This window comes from Loxodonta africana, chromosome 15 (genome assembly GCF_030014295.1).
Source record: "Loxodonta africana isolate mLoxAfr1 chromosome 15, mLoxAfr1.hap2, whole genome shotgun sequence".
In the NCBI taxonomy this organism is placed as follows: domain Eukaryota; kingdom Metazoa; phylum Chordata; class Mammalia; order Proboscidea; family Elephantidae; genus Loxodonta; species Loxodonta africana.
The window spans coordinates 43,055,296-43,078,444 of NC_087356.1; the positions used below are offsets into that span (position 1 = coordinate 43,055,296).

At 43.6% G+C, this 23,149-nt stretch overlaps 2 long non-coding RNA genes across 2 annotated transcripts in view; one reads left to right on the forward strand and one right to left on the reverse strand.

The window, feature by feature from the left end:
• The window catches only part of LOC111747777 (uncharacterized), a 51,603-nt gene extending 30,384 nt beyond the window's left edge, over positions 1-21,219 (forward strand). The window contains exons 2-3 of the long non-coding RNA XR_002783730.2: positions 15,349-15,487; positions 17,470-21,219. This is a non-coding gene — a long non-coding RNA (uncharacterized LOC111747777). The remainder of the gene's footprint in view (positions 1-15,348; positions 15,488-17,469) is intronic.
• On the reverse strand, positions 64-13,045 carry LOC135227794 (uncharacterized). The gene is made up of 2 exons (XR_010317968.1): positions 12,253-13,045; positions 64-5,618 (listed from the first exon to the last, which is right to left on the reverse strand). It is a non-coding gene; the product is annotated as an uncharacterized LOC135227794 (long non-coding RNA).
• Positions 21,220-23,149: the final 1,930 nt, after the last annotated feature.

Sequence of the window (23,149 nt, forward strand, 5' to 3'; positions counted from 1 at the left end):
TTTGCACACGATTGAAGTTTCAGAACAGAGGGAGAAAATGGAAAACAGAGAAGATTGTCGAAGGTTTGCTGAGAGAAAACTTCCCAAATACCATGAAAGATGACCATCCAAGAAGCTCAGTGAACCCCATATAGGATAGAACCCAAAAGAAAGACACCAAAACATGTCATAATTACACTTGCCAAACCCAAAGACAAAGAATCCTGAGAGCAACTTGAGAAAAATGTAAAGTCACTTACAAAGGAGAAACAATAAGACCAAGCTCTAATTACACGGCAGAAACTATGCAAGCAAGAAGGCAATGGGACGACACATATAAAACCTTGAAAGAAAAAAAACAAAAACTACCAAATAAAAATAATGTATCTTGCAAAACTCTTTCTCAAATACTATGGCAAAATTAGGACATTTCCAGATAGACAGAAATTAAGGGAATTTGTAAAAGCCAAACCAAACTTATAAGAAATATTAATAGGAGTCCATCATTTAGAGAACCAAAAACATCAGACAACAACCGGAGTCTAGAACGCAGGACAGCATCAGCCAGATACCAACCAGTAATAAAACAAACTAAAAGACTTGAAACAGAGGTGTCAATCTGTAAATGATGACAATATCAAAACAATAAAAGGGTAATAACTGGTAGTTTTTTTTTTTTTTTTTTTAGAACTTTCAAATGGAGTGGAAGTCAAGGTGATGTCAAGTAATAAAAGACTGGGTTAAACTTAGGAAGATAGGGATTAATTTCATGGTAACCACAAACAAAGTTAACAAACCTACTCATCAGCATAAAAAAGAAGAAAAACAAAGACTCAGTAAACACAAAAACTATAATAATGAAAGAAGAGAAAAAAAAACCCACAAATAAAAAGAACTCAGTGCACAAAGTAAAAGGAACATAGAAAATGTCAGCACCACACAAAAAAAGCACAACAATATGACAGCAATAAACTCACACCCCACTGATAATCACGCTGAATGTAAATGGCTGAAAAGCTCTTGTAAGGAGACAGAGTGGGGGAATGAATTAAAAACCACAATTGATCAATATGCTGTAGACAAGAGACACACCTTAGACACAAAGACATAAATATATTAAAAATCAAAGGATTGAAAAAAATATGTAAAGCAGTGACAGAAAAAGAGCAGAAGTGGGAATACTAATCTGAGAGAAAATGGACTTTAAGGCAAAGCCAACCATAAAAGACAAGAAAGGACATTAGGTAATGATTAAAGGGACAATCCACCAAGAAGACATAAACTTAATAAATATCTATGCACCCAATGACAGGGCTCCAAAATACATAAAACAAACTAACGACACTGAAAAGAGAAATAGGTAGTTCCACAAAAATATTAGGAGACTTCAACACACAGCTCTTGGTAAGGGACACAAAGAAACTCTATCTGGAAAGAAACTCTGCAAAGATACAGAAGATCTAAAGGCCAGAATCAACCAACTTGATCTCACAGACATATAGAACACTCCACCCAACAGCAACAAAGTATACATTCTTTTCCAAAGCACAAGGAACATTCTCCAGAATAGACCACATTTCAGGCCACAAAGCAACCCTCAATAAAATCCAAAACACTGAAATAATACAAAGCATTCGGTCTGATCTCAACACCAGAAAAGCAGAAATCAGTAACAGGATGATGAAGGGGGAAAAAAAGAATCAATTACATGGAAACTGAAAATCTTGCTTAAAAACAACTGGATACTAGAAGAAATTAAAGAGGCAATCAGAAAATTCCTAGAATCAAATGAGAATGAAAAGACATTGTACCAAAACTTTTGCGACACAGCAAAGGCAGTGCTTAGAGGTCAATTTATAGCAATAAACCCACACATCAAAAAAGAGGAATGGGCCAAAATCAAAATGTTAGCCCTATAACTTCAACAAATAGAAAGAAAACAGCAAAAGAAGCCCACAGGCATCAGAAGAAAGGAAATAATAAAGATTAGAGCAGAAATAAATGAAATAGAAAACACAAAAACAGTAGAAAGAATCAACAAGATCAAAAGTTGGTTCTTTGAAAAGATCAACAAAATTGGCAAACCATTGACCAAACTGACTAAACAAAAATGAGAGAGGATACAAATAACCTGCATAAGTAATGAGACTGGGAACATTACAACAGACCCAACTGAAATAAAAAGAATCATAATAGAATACTATGAAAAATTGTACTTCAACAAATTTGAGAACCTAGAGGAAAGGGACAAGTTTAGGTAGCAAGCACGCTATGCACCTAAACTAACACAAACAGAAAATCTGGTGATAAATTAATAAAACATAACACATTGAGTGCATTAGCTCCAAACACATCTACACAAATAAATCTCAAAACATAATGTAGAATGAAATTAACAAATTTCAAAAGTGTTTATATAACCTGACATCACTCAAAAAAATAAAACCAGATGCAAAACAAAGCTATGTGTTATTTATTATTATATCATTATTTTTAGATACATACTTATGTGATAAATGTGTTACAGGTATAAAAGTATAAAAGCCTGAGCAGACAGAACCCACAAACTTCAGAATAGAGGTTACTCTGGGGGTGGAAGGAAGTGGGGAGTTGATGGGGGTTTTAGCACTAACATTTTATTTCTTGAAATAAAAAAAAACTGAAGCGACTTTGGCAAAATATTAAATTTGCCGAATTTGACAGTGGGTATACTTTTCTTTATATTTGACTTATTTGAAAAGAAAGTTTTGTCAGAAATTAATATTGCCACTCCTGCTCTTTTTTGATTGTTGTTTGCTTGATATATTTTTTTCCATCCTTTACATTTTAGTTTGTGTCTCTAAGTCTAAGGTGTGTCTCTTGTAGGCAGCATATAGACAGATAGTGTTTTTTAATCCAGTCTGCCACTCTCTATCTCTTTATTGGTGCATTTAGTCCATTTACATTCAGCGTAATTATGAATAGGTATGAATTTAGTGCTATCATTTTGATGTCTTTTTTTGTGTGTTGTTGACAGTTTCTTTTTCCCACTTAATTTTATGTGCTGAGTAGATTATCTGTATAAATTGTCCTTTCCTCATATTCGCTGTTGATTTTGTTTCTGCTGAGTCTCTATTTTTTTTCTTGTATTTTATTTTGATGAGTATAATGAACTTTTATTTCTTTGTATCACCTTGTCTTCCTCTCCATATGGAAGATCTATGACTACGTTTCTTAGTCCCTCTTTATTGTTTTAATGTTGTCTTTTTTTACATAATAACATCGCTGTTACCCTGTTTTGAGCATTTTTTTATCTTTATTTATTTTTTTGGATTTCCCTGTCTGGGTTGACTTCTGATTGCTCTGCCCAGTGTTCTAGTCTTGGGTTGATACCTGATATTATTGATTTTCCAACCAAACAACTCCCTTCAGTAGTTCTTGTAGTTTTGATTTGGTTTTTATAAATTTCTGTTTATCTGGAAATGTCCTAATTTCATCTTCATATTTGAGAGACAGTTTTGCTGGATATATGGTTCTTGGCTGGCAGTTTTTTCCTTCAATTTTTTATATAAGTCATCCCATTGCCTTCTTGCCTGCATGGTTTCTGCCGAGTAGTCCAAGATTATTCTTATTAGCTCTCCTTTGTAGGTGACTTTTCGTTTATCCCTAGCTGCTCTTAAAATTCTTTATCTTTGGTTTTGGCAAGTTTGATTAGACTCGACAGCACTGGGTGGTTACTTTCGTTTAAGATCTACCTTATGTGGAGTTTGATGAGCATCTTGGATAGATATCTTCTCATCTTTCATGATATCAGGGAAGTTTTCTGCCAACAAATCTTGAACAATTCTCTCTGTATTTTCTGTTATCCCTCCCTGTTATGGTACTCCAATCACTCGTAGGTTATTTCTCTTGATAAAGTCCCACATGATTCTTAAGATTTCTTCATTTTTAAAAATTCTTTTATCTGACTTTTCTTCAACTATTTAGTGCCAAGTGCTTTATATTCAAGTTCAGAAATGCTGCCTTCCACTTGCTCAATTCTGCTTCTCTGACTTTTTATTGAGTTGTCTAATTCTGTAATTTTATTGTTAATCTTCTGAATTTCTGATTGCTGTCTGTCTATGGATTTTTCCAGCTTATTAAATTTTTCATTATGTTCCTGAATAATCTTTTTAATTTCTTCAATTGCTTTATCTGTGTGTTCTTTGGCTTGTTCTGTGTCTTGCCTCATTTCCTTCCTGATGTCTTGAAGGGTTCTGTATATTAATCTTTTGTATTCTGGCTCTGGTAATTCCAGGAATGCACTTTCATCTACGAGATCCCTTGATTCTTTGAGAGCTTGTTGAGGTGATCATGGTCTGTTTCTTTATGTGACTTGATATTGACTGTTGTCTCTGAGCCACCTGTTAGTTATTGTATTAGTTTATTTTTTGTTTGCTTACTGTGTTGTAGCTTCTTGCTTTGTTTTGCTTTGATATACCCAGATGGGTTGCTTGAGTGAGCTACCTTGATTATTTTCACCTTTGGAGCTCTGACATCCTGTCCCCAGATGGCTAGAGCTGTTATCAGGTGTATCAGTCTAGGAGTCCATTCACTTTTCTTGTATGAATTCAGCTCAGGTTTCCAGGTAGCCGCTCATCAAGTGTGTGGTCCAGGCTCTGTCCTACAGTATTAAAGGGGCAGGGTTGATTGGTGTAGGTACCGGTATATGGTTGCAGCAGGGGGTCACACTCTGAACAAGGCAGGGGGCTAAGAATTGTCCTCCATGTGTCTCTGAGGAAGGCATGTTCCTGTTCCCTAGAGCGTACAGGTGGGTGGGTTCTGTAGACTGACCATGGGCACCCAATGTTTTTGGTTGTAAGGACTGGGAGGTACCAGTTATCTTTAGACCCCTTTCGTGAGTGGCTGGGTGACCTGAGTGGAGCTACCAGTCCTTAGGTCGCTGATGTGGGCGGGTAAGGACCCTGTTTAATAGGCAAAGCAATGTCAAACATCAAACACCCACCTCTCCGGTGCACTGCTGAAATGGTTGGAGTCTGTCAACAAGGGCGTGTTATCCTGAAATAGGCCCACACAGGTCCATGCAGAGGGGAAAGGTACTCAAAGTCCATAGACCGTTTATGCCTGGACAGGAGCTGCTTCTGTCCTGAGCTCCCCTGGTAAGTGGAGCTGGCAAATTATTTTTTCCCCCAAATGCAATTTTATTCATTCTCCAAGGCTGGGAGGATGGCTTTAGGCACTCAGCAGGGCCTATCTCAGGCCCGGGGAACTCAACTGCTAAAGCTGGCTTGGTAGGTAGAAAAAAAATATATACACAAGTACTTAGCTTTTGCCAAGAGCGCCATTCTTTCTGCTTCCGGAGATGTGAGTAGGCTGTGTGGCTGGCTGCCTCTCCCTGAGGAAGCTGCGGCCGAACACTAGTACCAGCCCGCTGCCGCAAATTGTGCCTGGAATGGTGCCTGAGGGCTCCCCATGATTCAGGACTGGTAACTCCTCTCCGCTTCTGAACCATCTCTTCCTCCCCCTGCCCCTCTGTTCATTTTTTAAGCTTGTCTTTGATGCTCAGTGCTCCTAGCTTGTCATGAATATACTTGTTTCACTTGTTTTTTGGGGTCTTTGTTGTAAGAAGGGCTCTATTCTGCCATCTTGGCTCCGCCTATCTGAAATGAAAGTTTATAATTCTTTAATAATTTAAAACAAAAGTTTAAAAACCTTGTCCTCTTGAGAGAAGAACTACATGAGTGCCTGCTGTATTCCAGGCACTGTTCAAAGTCCTGGAATTTCCAAGGTTAATGAAATATCCTTTTCCTGGCCTTGAGTCAGGGTGAGATTTAGACTAGTCAAAAATAGCCAGAATATAATGTAATAATAGTGATAATTAAAATAACATTGCTAGCAGCTACAATTGATGGAGTACTAGATGTCACACATTTTAACATGCATTATTTTATTCACGCCCTTGTCTGGGGTAGGTACATGATTTATATTACTCCATGGCAGGGTTTTTTTTTTGGTTACTAGATATTGCCAGATCATTTTCCTAAGGACTGTAGCATTTAATAATATATAAGCAACCCCTCTGGGTGCCTCTGTCCACACCTTTCCTGGGGTGAGTGTAACCACCCTTTCACATTCTTACCCACAGAAATGTAAAAGACAGATTTCCATTCTTCTGGGAAATGTATTGTTAACCATGACTGAATCACAACTCATTCTTTTAAGATGAAATTTTGATCTAGCAATCATGACAGGAGAAATGAGAACATGTGGACCAAGCTTCCCGTCTTCAACCCCTAGACACATGAAGGTCAGAATTTAGTGTGGGTAATAACAGCAGGGACCATTTAAGATGCATAAATTGGTCTCAACCTACCTGGAGCAAAGGAGAATGAAGAACACCAAAAACATACAGTAAAGATGAGCCCAAGAGACAGAAAAGGCCGCATAAACCACAGGCTCCATCAGCCTGAGACTGGAAGAACTAGATGGTGCCCAGCTACAATTGATCACTGCCCTGACAGGGAACACAACAGAAAATCTCTGATGGAGCAGGAGCACAGTGGGATGCAGATCTCAAATTCTTGAAAAAGACCAAGGTTAATCGTCTGACTGAGACCAGAGGGACCTGACCATCATGGCCCCTGGACCCTTTGTTAGCCCAGGATTGGAACCATTCCCGAAGCCAACTCTATAGACAGGGATTGGACTGGATTACAAGATAGACAATGATACTGGTGAGGAGTGAGCTTCTTGCCTCAAGTAGACACATGAGACTATGTGGGCAGCTCCTGTCTGGTGGCGAGATAAGAAGGAAGAAGGGGACAAGGGCTGGTTGAATGCACACGGGGAATACTGGGTGGAGAGGAGGAATATGCTGTCTCATTAAGAGGAGAGCAACTAGGAGTACATAGCAAGGTGTGTATAACTTTTTGTATGAGAAACTGACTTGATTTGTAAGCTTTCACCTAAAGCACAATCAATAAATAAAATAATAAATAAATAAATATTACCAGGACATTAAAAAAAAAAAAAAAAAATAATAGCAGGGAGGCAAAGGGGATGGGGATTTTGAGTTCCTATTAGCAGGGTCTGACCAGGCTCAGACATGGGAGAGCTTCACTGAAAGGCCCTGTGCTTTGGAACAACCAGGAATGGTTTATGAGGCAAACACCTCCCCCTCCCCAGCCTCACCTGCTACAACCAGGGACACACACGGGCACACTCACTCTGAAACTTGGGTGATAAAGTCCCGACAGTGTCATTCCCTCTTCCTTGATAAGCTCCTTTATGTGCTGGGGAGAGGGGGGGAAGAGGGGAAAGGTTGGCTGAGTCCTGACCGAGAAAGCCATGAAGAACTGTTATATTTGAGATTCAGAGAGGCTGACTCACTTGCCCAAGGTCACGCAGGCAGCCCAGTCTGTGAGACACCAGCCTCTGCCCTAACTATTAGGCTATTCTGTCAGTCCCACATTTCCTGACCTCCGCTCCGGCCTCACTCCTTTTGAACCACTGGCCGTGTAGCTGGTTTTACCTGCTTTGATTATAGATTATGAAAGGACCAACTTTACAATTTTCCCTCCAAATAATTCAATAACTCAGACTTTCTGGCAGGTTTTTTTTTTTTACACTGACCTTCTTTCAGGTTTTCCCCGAACGTATGAGGCTTACTGCTCTTCAGTGTTAGGAGGAACAGCTGGGTTCATTCTGGCACATGTGGGGAGTCGTAGGACAAGGCTTTGGAGGCAGACAGGCCTGGGCTTGACTTCTAGCTCTCTGATTGATGAACTTTGTTATTCTCGGTATGCCTTGCTTGGTCTCGGTTTCCTCACCTGTTAGAGGGGCTTACTAATATCTCCCTCCTTAGGCTGCTATGAAAGTATACACGATAAGCACTCAGCAGATGAGAGCTTATTACCCTTATTCTTATTCTGGCAAGGAAGCAGGATGGGGTCTTGCCCTGCCCAGCACTCTTGAGTTCACACCATGCCAGGGTCCTTCACCCAGTGGCCCAGGCTGGGACAGAAGGTAGCTGAGAGCCCTGCTGCAGTCTCAGAATGAGCCAGAACTAAGTGGGGGCCCGAGGGGCCTTGATAACTGACTGCAGGTGGAGAGATTGTTTTTAAGCCAGTGTGGGACCCCCAAGTGGAACATCTTCCCTCCCAGGGCAAACCCCTTCAGAACCCTTCGAAATCACAGTTTCGCTTTTAGCAAGACCCTGCTGCAGTGGGGGAAAGCCCCTCAGCAGCCAGCCTTCTCCAAATGGCTGTACTCTCACTGGGCTTAGTCTGCCTGGGTCCCCTGCTTCCTGCACTCTCTTTTCCCGTTAGTTAATTCCTTAGCTCCCTCAGGCCTGCCTTTTCCTTCTTCTGCCTTCTCTGGCCCTGCTACTCTCTCATTCTGGAAGGCTGGCGCAGGCTCAGACGTGATCTTCAGGTTCTGGATGTGTCCATCTGTCTGGCAGCCTGGGTGAGGAGCCTCTGCCTAGCATCCTGGGGGCAGCCTTTCCTGCTGCCTCCCTGAGCAACTCTCTCCATTGCTTCCGCTCCCCACCCTGCTGCCTGAACTTTCCCCCAGAGCACGTGGAGGTGAACCAGGCGCTCTACCGCCTTGTGAGTTCCTGCCACGTTTATAGCATAAACTCTATAGCTCCAGCTCTATAGACACAGCAGGCTGTAATGTGTGCCCAAAGGAAAGACAGTTCCATTGCAAATACACTTTAAAAATGCTGCAATCTTCCTGTACAAACTTATACCAAAGCTGAAACAGTATTTCCCGTCTATAACAAAAAAACAAAGAAAGAGGTGATACCATCTCGGGTGAGTGGGGGCCAGGGGAACTGGTACATCAGAGGACCTTGGACTAGAATGTGATAACAGATATTAAAAGCTAGAAAAATGTTTCCATCTACTTACAATCTGGAAAGTTTCTCCAGTGGATATAATCTTAAACTTGGCACAATTAGATATAAACAGAGATGTTAAATGTTGGAAGCAAATAACTGAACTACATGTGTAAAAAAGGTTAAAAATGGCAAATGTTTTGTTACATTTATAATTACCACAGTAAAAAAAAAAAACTACCATGAGAAAATGAAAAAAAAGTAAACGTCAAATGTTTAAGATATAGTGAGTGTACAATAAATTGAATAAATTGAAGATAAGATTATTTTTAAAATGTTAGGATTAAAAGCAATTGACATGTACAGAACTAAAAGAATATTTAAGTAAACTATGATAATCCAATCGAATGTTAAGATTAAACTTATGAAGCATTAGAATTATGAAAACTCTGTAGAAACAAGGAAAATACTTGCGGTGTGCTTTATGAACACATACATTTGGCATGGTTGAAACTATGTAAAAACTGTTTTAAAACACTAGAAGCAAATACATCAAGATGCCTTTCTCTCATGCATTTTTCTGCTTTCTATATTTCTGCAGTGTTTAGTTCTATAGCTTTTATAAATGGAAACTGAAAAACAATGCACTTCCCTTCCCGGAGAGGGATGCTTAGTGGAGCTGTAACGGACCAGCTCTGTCGGGGTCCTTTGGCCTGAGTCCCAGCAAAGCCAGCTCTGCACTAAAGGCCCTCAGAACCACGCTGTGCCCTGGGGAACCCACGGCTTGTCTTTTTCCTTCTCTTTTCTTTTATCTTCTTTTCCTTTCTCTATTTCTCTTTTGTTCTCTGGCTCCCAGAGAGTAGTTTATCCTTTTGGGGACCCGGATCAAGCAGTGTGTGTGTGTGAGTGTGTGTGTGACTTCTTGCCCCATGTGGGTTATATGTTGCCTCTTAACTCTCTGTTGTTTAGTGTGTTTATCTTCTTTCTCTATAACCATTTTTAAAGGACTCTCTGAGGATAAGGACCCAAATCCTGATTTGTTGTCATTTTAAGGGTGATATTCCTACACTCGTTTATTTCATATCTTGAAGCATCCGTGACAGGTGAGCCGGTACTGCACTTGGCAGGGGTCCAGCAACACTCAGGTCTCTGAAGCCTAGGTTCCAGTGAGACAGAAAGCAAGTGAGAACCCATAGAAAAAGAAATGACAGTGTGAGAAGGCGGAGTGCAGAGAACAGCGTGGGCCTTCAGGACAGAGACTGAACGTTTGTAGAAGGCCTGGGAGAACGGGTCAGGGAAGAGGGCTGAGGAGGAGCCTGGGGGTCCAGGCTGGGGGAGCAGGGACAGAGCTCTGAGGGGAGAGGGTCTTTGCATAGGGTGTGTGTGTATGTCGTGTGTGTGCATACATCGTGCATGTGTGTATGTCGTGTGTGCGTGTTGTGTGTGTATGTCATGTGTATGCATGAGTCATGTGTGTGCATATGTCTTGTGTGTATGTTGTGTGTGTGTGTGTTCGCATGGGGGGCTGTGAGGGCAGATGGCAGGCCAGACGTGCAAGGCCTGGGCACCTGGGTAGAGAGTTGTAGTGTGATCTGGGTGCAGTGAGGAGGTATAGTGGGAACCCCTTCTCATTGCCGGCCTGAGGGGCAGGAGGAGGCCCTGGCTGTGGCTGAGTGTGCAGTCAAGACTGAAGAATGAGTGCCATGTTTCCTGCTGGGCTTTGACTCTGCCAGGCTCTTTCCCTGCGCCTCCTCCTGGGCCAGGTACCACGAGGAGCCCCGTTTCACAAGTGGCAAGGCAGAAGTGTGGACCAGGGCGGTCTCTCACACAGCCACAAGTGGCTGAACAGCAAGGCCCACGCCCTAAACGTGACTTTGTCCTGCATCTTTGTGCCTGGTTGGGTGGCTGTGTGTACGGTGCCTGTCTTGTGCTGTCGGGGGAACAGCAGATAGGGGATCGTTGTCCCCAATTTTAGGAGTGTAGGCTGGGGCTCAGGGATGAGAAGCCACTTGCCTGAGGTCAAATAACAAGTAGAGTAAGTGATCCATTGGGCCCAGGGAAGAGAAAAGGAGGCCTGCTGGTGAAGGGGAGAGGAGACTGGGCAGGGCCCATCATGGAAGATGAAAAGAAAGGTCTAGAAAAGAAGATTCTAGTTTCTTTTGAGCACACTGGAGTGTCCTTTCTCTTGCTTCTTTCCCAAAGCCTCGTCATGACCTTGCTGTGAATGTGGTGTTTTATGCCGCTTTTCCTTTTACTTAATGTAAAAATTCTCTGCATCTCTTACAAAACCTTTATGGTTTTGTAGTTTTTGAGTTTTGAATAATCATCTACCAAGTAAATGGACCACAATTCATTAAAATTCTCCCCTCATTGCCAGATATTTAGCTCATTTTAAACATTTCTAAAATAGATAAGTAATGCTATTAAATACTGATCATAACAACAAGAGTAATATTTCCTTAGACTCGATCCCCACACTGGGTTTCAAAGGTATGAGCAGTTTAACTGGGCCTGCCTTTGGACCTCACAACACCTAAGGCGGTTCTGAGGGTGTCGTACCAGGAGGCCAGGGAATAGGAATGATGGCAGCCTCAGCATTTAGGTGACCTTGTTTGTTCCATTCCAAGCAGCACGGGGCCAGGAGTGAGGGTGTGTTGTGGGAGGAGGCTGCCCTATATAACATGCCCACATGAGAAGGGCAGGTGTGCACGTGGGACCCAGGGTGGCTGTAGCTCTGCCTGACTCCCCCTTACTCCTGGGGGTCAACCTCCCTCCTCAAGCTCCCCTCCCCCCCCCCGCCACAGCCCCTTCCTGGACCACTGCCTTCAATTTCCTTGGGAAAGATTCCAGTGGACAGGGGATCCTTTACACATTTCAATCTGATCCTACTTGAAGTACAGCCCCAGAGATCCTAACTGTCACTGCAAACCCCAGGCACACAAAGACAGAGGGTTGTGGCTGGCTTGTGGTCTCTCTGATCAAGCTGGAGGCAGAGAACTGCTGCCTGGGCCACTGGCACCCAGAGCAAGTCTCAGGTGGGAAAAGACCTGTGCTAGGTGGATGCCCCAGGTGCGGCCCTGGGAGAGCCGGGCCCTGAGCTCAAGCCGGCTCACCTCTTACGTGCTGATGACCCTGGGCAGACCTCTCTCTGCAGAAACTGACAGCAAATGAATGCTGAAGCATCCCGAGAAAAGCAAAGTCCTGTGATCCGTTCTCTGCAGCCACCTCCATGTTTGAGTGGTCAACAGACCTTTGCCAATGGTGCAGGGCCTCCCAGAAAGGGTCACTTCCTGCCTGGGTGGCTGGCCTCCTGCCCTCTGCTGCACCCTCTGTTACCATTTATCTGGCTGTGTCAGGATGAGTGACTCAGCATGCGTCTGCCAGCCACCCCCAGCATAGACTCTTCCTCAGGGAGGGGATGTGAGGCACAGCTGGGTCATGGACAGGGCTCGTACCTGACTGTGTAGACACTGACGAGTGGAGCTCTTCGAGGAAAAATCCAAGGCAGCTTCGATCAGCTTTGGTAAATCTCCTGTAGACCAAGCGGGTGGAGGCACCTGTGTTTTCAGGCGGTCTTTAGAAAGCCTCATTTATCTTATAATGATGTACCTACCCTTGAAAACCTGGGAGGAAGTGTGGGCTTGTGGGGGAGCGCTGTGCAGGCGGCATGAGGGCCTGTGTTTTCTTCTTAGTTCTACCCTGGCTGTCAGAGAAGTCCATCTGGGCCACAGGAGGGAAAAGGCAGTCACACCTGCCCCCTCTGTAACCACCAAAACATCTGACACCTCTCCAGCTGTGTGGAAGTGTGATGGAGTTATAAAACCAATGTGTTACTCCCAGTAAATAAAACAAAGACCAACTCTAACATAGTGACTTTCTTGCAATTAATGGGATGTTCTGAGAACGTGTAAAGTTTGCAGGTTTGTAAGTGAGAGGGGAACAGGAAACACCGAGCAGTCCAGCATGATCACACTGAAAGAGGCAGTGGTTGTGGCCCAGGGGACACCACTCTATATGCAGAAAAGCAGATGACCGAGGGAGAGTGGCAGGGAAGCTGGGTGAAATCACCCTGCCACATGGAGAGAACCCCAACCCACCACCTTCACCCTCCCTTCATGGGTACGTGCTGTGACACTGCTTGGTGCAATGTGATACCAGTGACACCCACATACATGGGGAAGAATGAATTATATAATAAAGCATGCTCAGCCAACTGGTTAACTATTTGGAACAAATTGTGTTTTAGCCCTTCCCATCTTACACCAAAACAAATTCCACATGCTTCAAATAAGTAAATATCTTTAAAAATAAATAAAGAAAGAAACCAGAAGGTCAGTAGTTCAATTATTAATAAACTCTAATGAAAATAAAATGCAAACTTGTTTCTAATTAGACAATTTAAGGAAAATACCCATTTTCTTAAAAAAAAAAAAAAGGCAGAACAACCTTAAATGCATATTGCCAAATGATAGAAGCCAGTCTGAAAAAACCACATACTGTATGATTCCACTATAGAATATTCTGGAAAAGGCAAAACTATAGAGGTGGTTAAAAAAAAAAAAAAGTGGTTGCCCGGGGTTCAAGGGGATGGGGGAAGGAGTGAATATGTGGAGCACGGGACATTTTTAAGGTAGCGAAACCATTCTGCATGATACTGCAATGGTGGACACATGATGTTATGCCCACAGGACTGTACAACACAGAGTGAGCCCTAATGTAACCTGGGGACTTTAGTTAATAATAACATTGTCAGTATTGGTTCCTCAGTTGTAACAAAAGTACCACACTAATGCAACATGTTAATAACAGGAGAAACCACAAGCAGGGAGAAAGTGTATATGGGACCTTTCAGTACTTGCTGCATAATTTTTCTGTGAGCCTAGAAGTCCTCTAAAAGTAAAGTCTATTATAAAAAATAAGTGAACTAATTAAAGATTTTTCCCTTAATGTATTATGTCACTGTCCTCACTTGCATTATGATAGGCTTTCTTTTTTTTTTGGATTTTTTTTTAATTGTACTTTAGATGAAGGTTTACAGAACAAACTAGCTTCTCATTAAACAGTACACATTGTTTTATGACATTGGTTAACAACCCCACAGCATGTCAACACTCTTCCTTCTCGACCTTGGGTTCCCTATTACCAGCTTTCCCGTCCCCTCCTGCCTTCTAGTCCTTGCCCCTGGGCTGGTGTGCCCCTTTAGTCTCGTTTTGTTTTATGGGCCCGTCTAATCTTTGGCTGAAGGGTGAACCTCAGGAGTGACTTCATTACTGAGCTAAAAGGGTGTCTGGGGGCCATACTTTTGGGGTTTTTCCAGTCTTTGTCAGGCCAATAAGTCTGGTCTTTTTTGTGTGTGTGTGTTAGAATTTTGTTCTACATTTTTCTCTAGTTCTGTCTGGGGCCTTCTATTGTGATCCATAATAGGCTTTCTTGAGCAGGATAGAAAGAGGTGGAAATACAGCTGGCACACCAGGAATTGGCCTTGGAAATGATCACATTGGACATCATTGTAGACTGTGTGGTAGCAGAAAGGCCATTGTGGGGCACTAATGATTCAAAACTGCAGCCAAGTGTAAGCCATCGAGTAGACTTGTTTTCAAGTGGTTCTCGGAAGCTTGCAGGGACTTCCTCTGAGGAAAAAGCAAACCTTTCCAGAAGAGTTAGTTTACATGTTAAGTGGGTCCCCTAGAGAGTGGAAGTCGTGTGCAAGGGAGGTATTAAATGTATGGTGGAAACTACTGGGCACAACTGTTGCTAAGGTTATTCAAACATTATTTGGAAGCTGAATCAGGTAAACTTTAAGTTCCTTTTCCAGTTCAGAGATCTACAACTCCAGACTTAAGGGTCAGATTTTGCTAGTTGTCAAGTTTTTTGTTTTTGAAATTTAGTTGCAGTTTGCTGCTGCTTTAGCCACAGCTGCAGTATCATTGCATAGTGGTATTTGGGTGAAGTCCTATCCCTGCTGGGTGGATTTCTAGCCCTGTGACTTTGAGTAAGTCACCTGATTGATCTTAGGCTCAATGTTCTGCCTGCGAAATGGCAAGCATACACACCTAAGAAAGCATGTATAAACCAGTTCACAGTATCCAGCACATACCAGTACCAGCTGGCATTGAGTTGACCCCAGCTCATGGTGAACCCACATGCGTCATGGCCTCTGGGCGGACTTGACCCCCTACCTCTTCAGTTAGCAGCCAAGTGCATTAGCCGTCTGCACTGCCCAGAGATTCTACCCAGTACATAGAACCAACCAAACCCAACCCATTGCAGTCCAGTTGATTCCAAAAGTGCTTAATAAGTGGATATTTTTAGCTGGGTAGGGAGGGTCAATTGACAATGAACAATGTGTGAAGATTTGGGCCAACTGGGGGCTTTACACTTTTATCTCGATTAGACATGGGCAACGTGTCTCTACAAACAGTAGAAGTGTGTGTGTGGTTGGACCCATAGACAAATTTTTAAGCAGCAGATGATTCCATCAATGTTTTGGAAGATTTTAATTTACTTTTATTGTTTGCCTTTTGATGGTGATTGTTTTTTCCTCTCAAAAGAGATTTTCCAGCTGCAGGACGTGCTGTTGTCGATCTCACTTCTGAAGTTAAAGTGCCTTTCAAATGGCCCTGGACACAGAGAAGTGAGACCTCCAGAGCTGCTGGAGATGGCCAGCCCTCAGATATCCAGCACCAAGGTGTAAGTGTTAACCTGTGCTCAGGTATGCTTGAAATAGGTACAGCCTTAACAAAATTATTTTCTTATTATCAAAATTGTGTGTCCTTCTAAAGAAAATCTAAGAAATACCTAAAAACAAAGAGAAGAGGAAAAGAAAGTATTCTTACAGTTCTGCGCCCAAAGATAAAACCAGCAACATCTGCTATATATCATCTTCTGGCTTCTCTCACTGTCTTCAAAATGGGGCTATGTTCTAATAATATTTTATAACTTTTAAAAACACAATAATAATTTAGAACTTATTTCTCCATTATGCAATACATATATATGTTTTTTTCCAAAAAACCTGTAATCTGTACCCCCAATCTTGGCAATAATCACTGCTAATGCTTTGGCTTATATTCTTCTTGATTATTTTCTTTTAATGCATGTTTCTTACAAACAGAAAATGCCTTCCCCACCTCCACCCCCACAAGATTGGGTTCATATAACGTCTAATGTTTTCTAATCTGCTTTTTTTTTTTTTTCTTAAGAATACATTGTGGTTACTTTTCTACTGAACATTCTTGCATAGAATTATTTTTGGCGGGTCTCCTCACATTGTATTCTCATTTATTTCACTGGTGAATACTTAGGATTTTAGCATATTTTCAATATCTTCACAATACTGTGATGCACATCTTTGTCATTAACAATTCTTGTTCATAACCATAATAACTATTTCTTGATAAATTCCTAGAAGTGGAGTTTCTGGATCAAAAAATAGACACAAACTACATGACGATAAAGAGCAAAGATGAATCCGTGAAGCATGTCACAACGTGGATGAACCTGGAGAGTGTGTGTTACGCTGAGTGAAATAGCTTAATCACAAAAGGAAAAATGCCATATGAGAGCTCATTATAAAAACTCAAGAAAAGGTTTACACACAGGAAGATACAATCTTTGATGGTTATGAGGGAAGGGAGGGGTGTGGAGGGGAAGTCACTAACTAGATAGTAGATAAGTGTTAACTTTGGTGAAGTGAAGGACAACACACAATATAGGGGAAGTCAGCACAACTTGACTGAGGCAAAGTCATAGAAACTTCATAGACACATCCAAACACCCAGAGGGACTGAGTTACTGGATAAGTTCTGGGGACCATGGTTGCAGGGAGGGGGACATCAAGCTCAATTGGCATAACATAGTTTATAAAGAAAATGTTCTACATCCAACTTTGGTGAGTGTCGTCTGAGTCTTAAAAGCTTGCGAGTGACCATCTAAGATACATCTACTAGTCCCAGCTCATCCGGAGGAAAGAGAATTAAGAAAACCAAAGACATAAAGGAAATATTAATCCAAAGGACTATGGGCCACAAGTACCACAGCTCCCACCAGCCTGGAGCCCAGAACAACTAGGTGGTGCCTGGCTACCACTGACTGCTCTGACAAGGGTCAAAATTGCCTTTCTGAGTGGTGGTATCTACAATCCCAGCAATGGACTATAAGGAGGTCCAATTATCAGCACCTTCACTGACCTGAAATATCATATTCCAGTACAATCCAAAATTTTAAAAATGTTTAAATAATTCAAATTTATATTATGAAGAAGTTTGCATTTGATTTTGATTGGAGCTTATTAATTAATTTGTTGACTTTCTGGTTTCTATATTTTTTAAAACATTTACTTATTTAAACCATGTGGAATTTCTTTTGGTGTAAGAACTAATTTTTTTCCAAATAGTTAACCAATTACCTTTTATTACATAATTCACTCTTTCCCCGTGTAGGTGAATGCCACTGGCATCATGTAATTAATGCATACATCTAATGGTGTTTATTTGTACACCACTTTAATAATTGAAATTAATAATTGTAAATTGACCAGTAAATATCTAGTGGTTGATAATCCCCTTGGGAGGGAGAAGCTATTCCCTTTGAGAAAGAAAACCCTTCCCTTGTGATTCTAAAAAGACGGTTGGGTCACATTCCTCCATTTCTACAATTTCTCCCTCTACTAGGACCCAAGGATGGAAAAACCAGGACACCATGGTGAGGAAGCAGGAATCCAGGATCCAGAACATGGCGGCCAGTAACCAGTTTGTGGCATCCTTCAAGTTCCCCCTGCCAGGGGCTTCAAAGTAGAAGCTGAAGATCAGCCTCAGGGACTGTCATACTTTGAGAAGTCGGCCAAGTACAGGGACCCCAGAAATCTAGGTGATCCTGACAAGAAGTTAAAGACGAGGGCTCTGTGGAGGGGAAGGAAGTATTGTTCTTGGGCTTTTAAGAATAAAGAAAAACAGTCAAGAAATGATGGATAGAGTCAGTAACCTTGTCTTACTTATGCCTGAAAAGCCATCTTTTCAAATGGAGGAATTGGTAATGTGTTTAGCTGCTGTCGTAACGAATTCTACTTCTATGAAAAAGTGTAAGTGGGTAGAAAAGAATTTTAATTCCTCTCTTGCTTCTAACCACACTTCTGTGCAGCTTGGCGTTAACGTCACGAAGCCACAGCCAGAGCAGCTCTGCGTATCTGGGGTGGTGAATTTTAGGCAAATATAGAGGAAAAAAAAATGATGTGGGTTGATGGGAAAACTAAAAACAGAAAGTGAGGGTAAGTGTCACATCCAATGAGTAAATGGCAGCTGGAGAATTAGGTTTTCATGCAGTGCTGAATGAAATCGTGTGAGCTCTGAAAGGAATTTTGAACGCTATTAGGTCTTCTGCCACTACCGTGTCCGCTGTTTCTCCCCACCCTCAGTTCCAGTGCTCATTTACCCTTATATCACTGCTCCCTTTGTGTATGCCTCTTTGTAAGTTGTCCCAAACCCTTTTTGGAATTAGGCAGTGCAAGAATCAATGAAAGAGTTGATTCTTAGAAGCTTCCCGATGTTGTTAAATTTTGAAAAGGCAAGTTAGTTGATAAAAGTAAAAGGAGGAATCATGGTTATTTTAATTTCACTATTTAAGTAAATACAAAAAAAATTTTTTTTTAAGTAAAATGCATTCCTTTTCAAAGGAATTTCAAAATTTCCTGGGGAAAGTTTGCTTTTTAACGGTCCCACCCAGTGTTGACAGCCAGGCGTATTTCCTTCTGTAGCAGGCGTTCTGCCTGCTCACACAGCCATATACACACAGGTATCAACACAGGTGCAGTTTTCTACGGGTCATTACTTGTTTTACAAAAATGGGATCCTGTTTTAAATACTTCGCCACGTTCTGCTTTCCCTCCCTGACAATATACCCTGGAAATCTCTCCGAATCACTCTTCAGATGGCTGCATAATATTTTAGGGCGAAGAGAGGCCACTCATTTATTCAGCCATTCCCTACTGATGAACTTGGTATTGTTTCTAGTTTTTATTTTGCCCAAACAAACAATATTGAAATGAAGATCTCTGCTTATTCTTATGTAATGATGCTTTTAATTTCATAGTTCCAGGCATATTGAATTAGAGTATATGATTGATATTAAATGTTACTAGATATTGCCAGATCTTTTTCCTAAAGACTGTAGCATCTGATAATACCTCAGCAGCCCCTCTGGGTGCCCTCTGTCCACACCTTTCCTGGGGTAAGTGTAACCACCCTTTCACATTTTCACCTACTGAAGTACAAATGACAGGTTTCCATTCTTCTGGGAAATGTATTTTTAACCATGACTGAATCACATCCCATTCTATTAAGACAAAATTTTGGTATAGTGATCACAGCAGGAGAAATGAGAACATGTGGACCAAGCTTCATTTCTTAGACCCCTAGACACACGAAGGTGGGAATTTAGTTTGGATGATAATAGCAGAGGGGAAAGAGGGTGGAGACATTGAGTTCCTATCAGTAGGGTCTGACCAGGCTCAGACATGGGAGAGCTTCACTGAAAGGCCCTGTGCTTTGGAACAACCAGAAACGGTTTATGAGGCAAACACCTCCCCCTGCCCAGCCTCACCTGCTACACAGGGACACACAAGGGCGCACTCACTCTGAAATTCGGGTGATAAAGTCCCGACAGCATCATTCCCTCTTCCTTGACAAGCTCCTTTATGTGCTGGGGAGGGCTGTCCCCCAAGATAATGTAAGCCCATGGGGGTTAGGACAAAGGAAGCGGTGAGAAACTATTAGACCAGGGACTGTCTCCCCTGCAAGCCACAGTGAGTCTTTCTGCTTGCCTTGTTCAAACCCTTGTCCCTCACCCCAACATGAGCTGCCAGAGTGGGATTCTGAGTTTCTGGGGAGGCAGCCTTTGAGCAGGGCCAAGGAAAGGACTTCCACAAAGGCCAGCTTGTCTTGTAGAGTCACCTTTCTGCCCTGCTTCTAACCCAGAAGCATGGTGTGGCTGCAGAAAAGATGATGAGGCAGGAAGAAGGATTGACTTGAGTTCTGGCTTCCCTGGCCCTGGCCTACCCGGAGGCCCCATGATCTCAGGCCAGTACCACCTTTGATGCTGGCCAAGTCTCCTTTTCCCCCCTTCCCCATGTCCCCCAAGCTTGGCTGAGGCCTGGAGTGGGGGTAGGGGTAGAAGTGGGAGGCAGAGATCATGGCCTCCCTTTTGCTTGGCCTGGTCCTACCCAACCAGCAGTTTAGCCAAGCAGCCAGCTTCAGGTCACAGGATGCTGAAGGGGTGCGGAGGAGGGGGGTGTGTTGAGGAAGATGGGCCTCCGCCTCCTAGCCAACACCACTTTAAATCTTCCCCTCTTAGCTTTGCCCCCACCCAACCGCAGAGTCCTCCACAAAATCTACTGTGAGAGGCTGCAAACATCTCCCTCAGCTGAACACAAGTTCTCATGAGGAGAAAATAAATGCCTTCTGACTGGTGTTAGCATCACCTGGCTCTTTATTTATTCTTTTATTTTATTGTCTGTCCAGGCGCCGAGGGCACTCACTCTCACGGTCATGTGAATGCCAACCCTACGTCTCTGTCCCCCAAGAGGACACAGCATCTGTTCTGTCCCCCAAGATGATGTGAGCCCATGAGGGTAGGGACAGTGTCTGTTCTGTCCCCCAAAGATGATGTGAGCCCATGAGGGTAGGGACAGTGTCTGTTCTGTCACCCAAGATGATGTGAGCCCATGAGGGTAGGGACAGTGTCTGTTCTGTCACCCAAGATGATGTGAGCCCATGAGGGTAGGGACAGTGTCTGTTCCTGCTGGATCTTCAGGGCCTAGAGCACATGCTAGGTGCTCAATTAATATCTCCTTTGTTGAGTTTGTCTTCTCCAGGGTGCTTGTCAGTCAAGCTTGGCAGAGTAAACTTTCAGCGGTGTTTGATAAACTGTGGGTAGAGAATTCGAGTCTCACAGCCGTGAGAAGCAGAGGAAGGTGATGGTGGGGACAGCCATCAGGAGAGACACCGAGAGGGGAGGGCTAGGGAAGGCAGCGCTCCTGGCTAACTGACATCAGGAGCAGAGCCTGCTCGTGGAAGCCTGCAGACCTCCTGGTGAAGGAGCCTTCCTGTTTCCATCCACTTATTCATTAGATTACAGCCTTGAGGCTTAGGGATGCTGACCACTTGTACTGGTGATGGGAAAGAGCCTGAGGGCTCCCCTAGGCTTTGGTCCCCACAGCTGATGAGGAACCAGCCAGCAAAGGGGTGATGGATGCTGAGAAGCCTCTTTGGTAAGTGCAGTGGAGCAAGGCTGTAGCCCTGGAGGGCTGGGCTGTGTCTGCAGTGGTCCTTCTGCAGCCCTTGTCCCAGCCCGGGGCCAGCCAGACACATAGAAGGTACCCAGCACAGATACATGTGAGCTGACATCACAAAGCCTCAGGAATGGCTGAAATGGCAAATGTTTTGTTATATATTTCACCACAATAACAATTCATATATATATATATTTGTTTTTTTATATATATGAAAATATATACAATATTTTTATTACCTCAGAGTAGGAAAATGTTTCTTAAACAAAATATAAAAATTGTAAACCATAAAGGAAAAAAAAATCCCTAAATTTGCCTATATTAAAAAAAAAAAAAAAAACAACCTAAGAGAAGAGCTGGCTGGATAGAGGGGTCAGGGCGATTGGTCATCATCAACAAGGGTCAGGACAGGAGGTGGTTTCCGATTAAAAATACAGAAAAGAAACAAATGGTTTCCTTTCAAGTTTAGAAATCTAAGCTCTAAGAAGGCTACTAGCATGTAAAAAGCAGAATATTAATGGAAAAAGCAAAATCCAGGAGAGCCAGCCTAACTGCCCTTTTCAGGACTTCTGCTTCCCGCTTGAGAAGAATCCCATGTCATTGTGCTTCTGCGCGTGTCAGGCTGTTTCTGAGCGTGTCAGGGTGTTGCTGCGCGTGTCAGAGTGTTCCCACGCATGTCGGCGTGTTCCTGCGTGGGTCAGTGTGTTCCTGCGTGGGTCAGTATGTTCCTGCTCATGTTGGCATGTTCCTGTGTGGGTCAGCGTGTTTCTGCGTGGGTCAACGTGTTCCTGCGTGGGTCAGCGTGTTCCTGCGCATGTCAGCGTGTTCCTGAGTGGGTCAGTGCGTTCCTGCGTGGGTCAGCGTGTTCCTGCGCAGGTCAGTGCGTTCCTGCGCATGTCAGCGTCTTCCTGCGTGGGTCAGTGTGTTCCTGCGTGGGTCAGCGTCTTCCTGCGTATGTCAGCGTGTTCCTGCGTGGGTCAGTGTGTTCCCGCGCATGTCAGCGTGTTCCTGCATGGGTCAGTGTGTTCCCGCGCATGTCAGCGTGTTCCTGCACATGTCAGCGTGTTACTGCGTGGGTCAGTGCGTTCCTGCGCATGTCAGCGTGTTCCTGCACATGTCAGCGTGTTACTGTGTGGGTCAGTGCGTTCCTGCGCATGTCAGCGTGTTCCTGCATGGGTCAGTGCATTCCTGCGCATGTCAGCGTGTTCCTGCGCATGTCAGCGTGTTCCTGCGTGGGTCAGTGCATTCCTGTGCATGTCAGCGTGTTCCTGCGCCCCCAGCTGACTGGTGGTGGGGAACACGGCTCCCTTCTGTTCAAATCTACGTCTACCGTGCTGAGCTCTGCAGCAAGGACTCCGGGAACCAGTGACTCAGGTCACCGTGGAGCGTGAGTGACGCGGCTGAGGAGGTTTCCCAAGAAGTGACAGAGGAAATCTCCTTCGCTCTCCACAGCTGGGAAAGGCCTCTGCAGGCGTGGCACTTACTCTTTCCCTTTGACTGGGTGGCAGATTCCGATCGGCCTGCGGCCCACGCGGCCTGGGGATCACTTCTGAAAACAAGTTACCCACTTCCTACAGGCAGAGCTCACGCTGGGCGGGCGGGGGCGGGTGAGAAAGGATGAAGGAAGGGGGCGCAGGAGCCTCTTTGATCAAGGCCCGTGGGCGCCACACCTGCAGACACAAGCCCAGAATTCTCCAGCGAGAGGGAGGCGTGCTGGGTGCACCCGTGTCTACAGCCACTGAGACCGCGTCAACACGGAGAAACTGCTGATGCTCCCAGAGGCCAGACCTGAGGCCAGGGTGTCAGGGTGCTGTCGTGGGCACACAGCTAGCACGGGCAGGCCACACCGTCCGGTGCATCACACAGGCACCACGTTCACTTCCATTGCAGGCGTCTTTCTTTTTAATCATGATTTGTGAACAAATCTCTCCTTGACGGATATTTAAGCTGACTCCAATTTTTGCTATTAAGTGGCCACAGCCCCTTTAAAAAAAAACCAAAACTCAGTTTCTTTTCCCCAAACTTTTTGTTGTTTCTTCCTTGATTACAAAAGTGATACATGAGTGTGG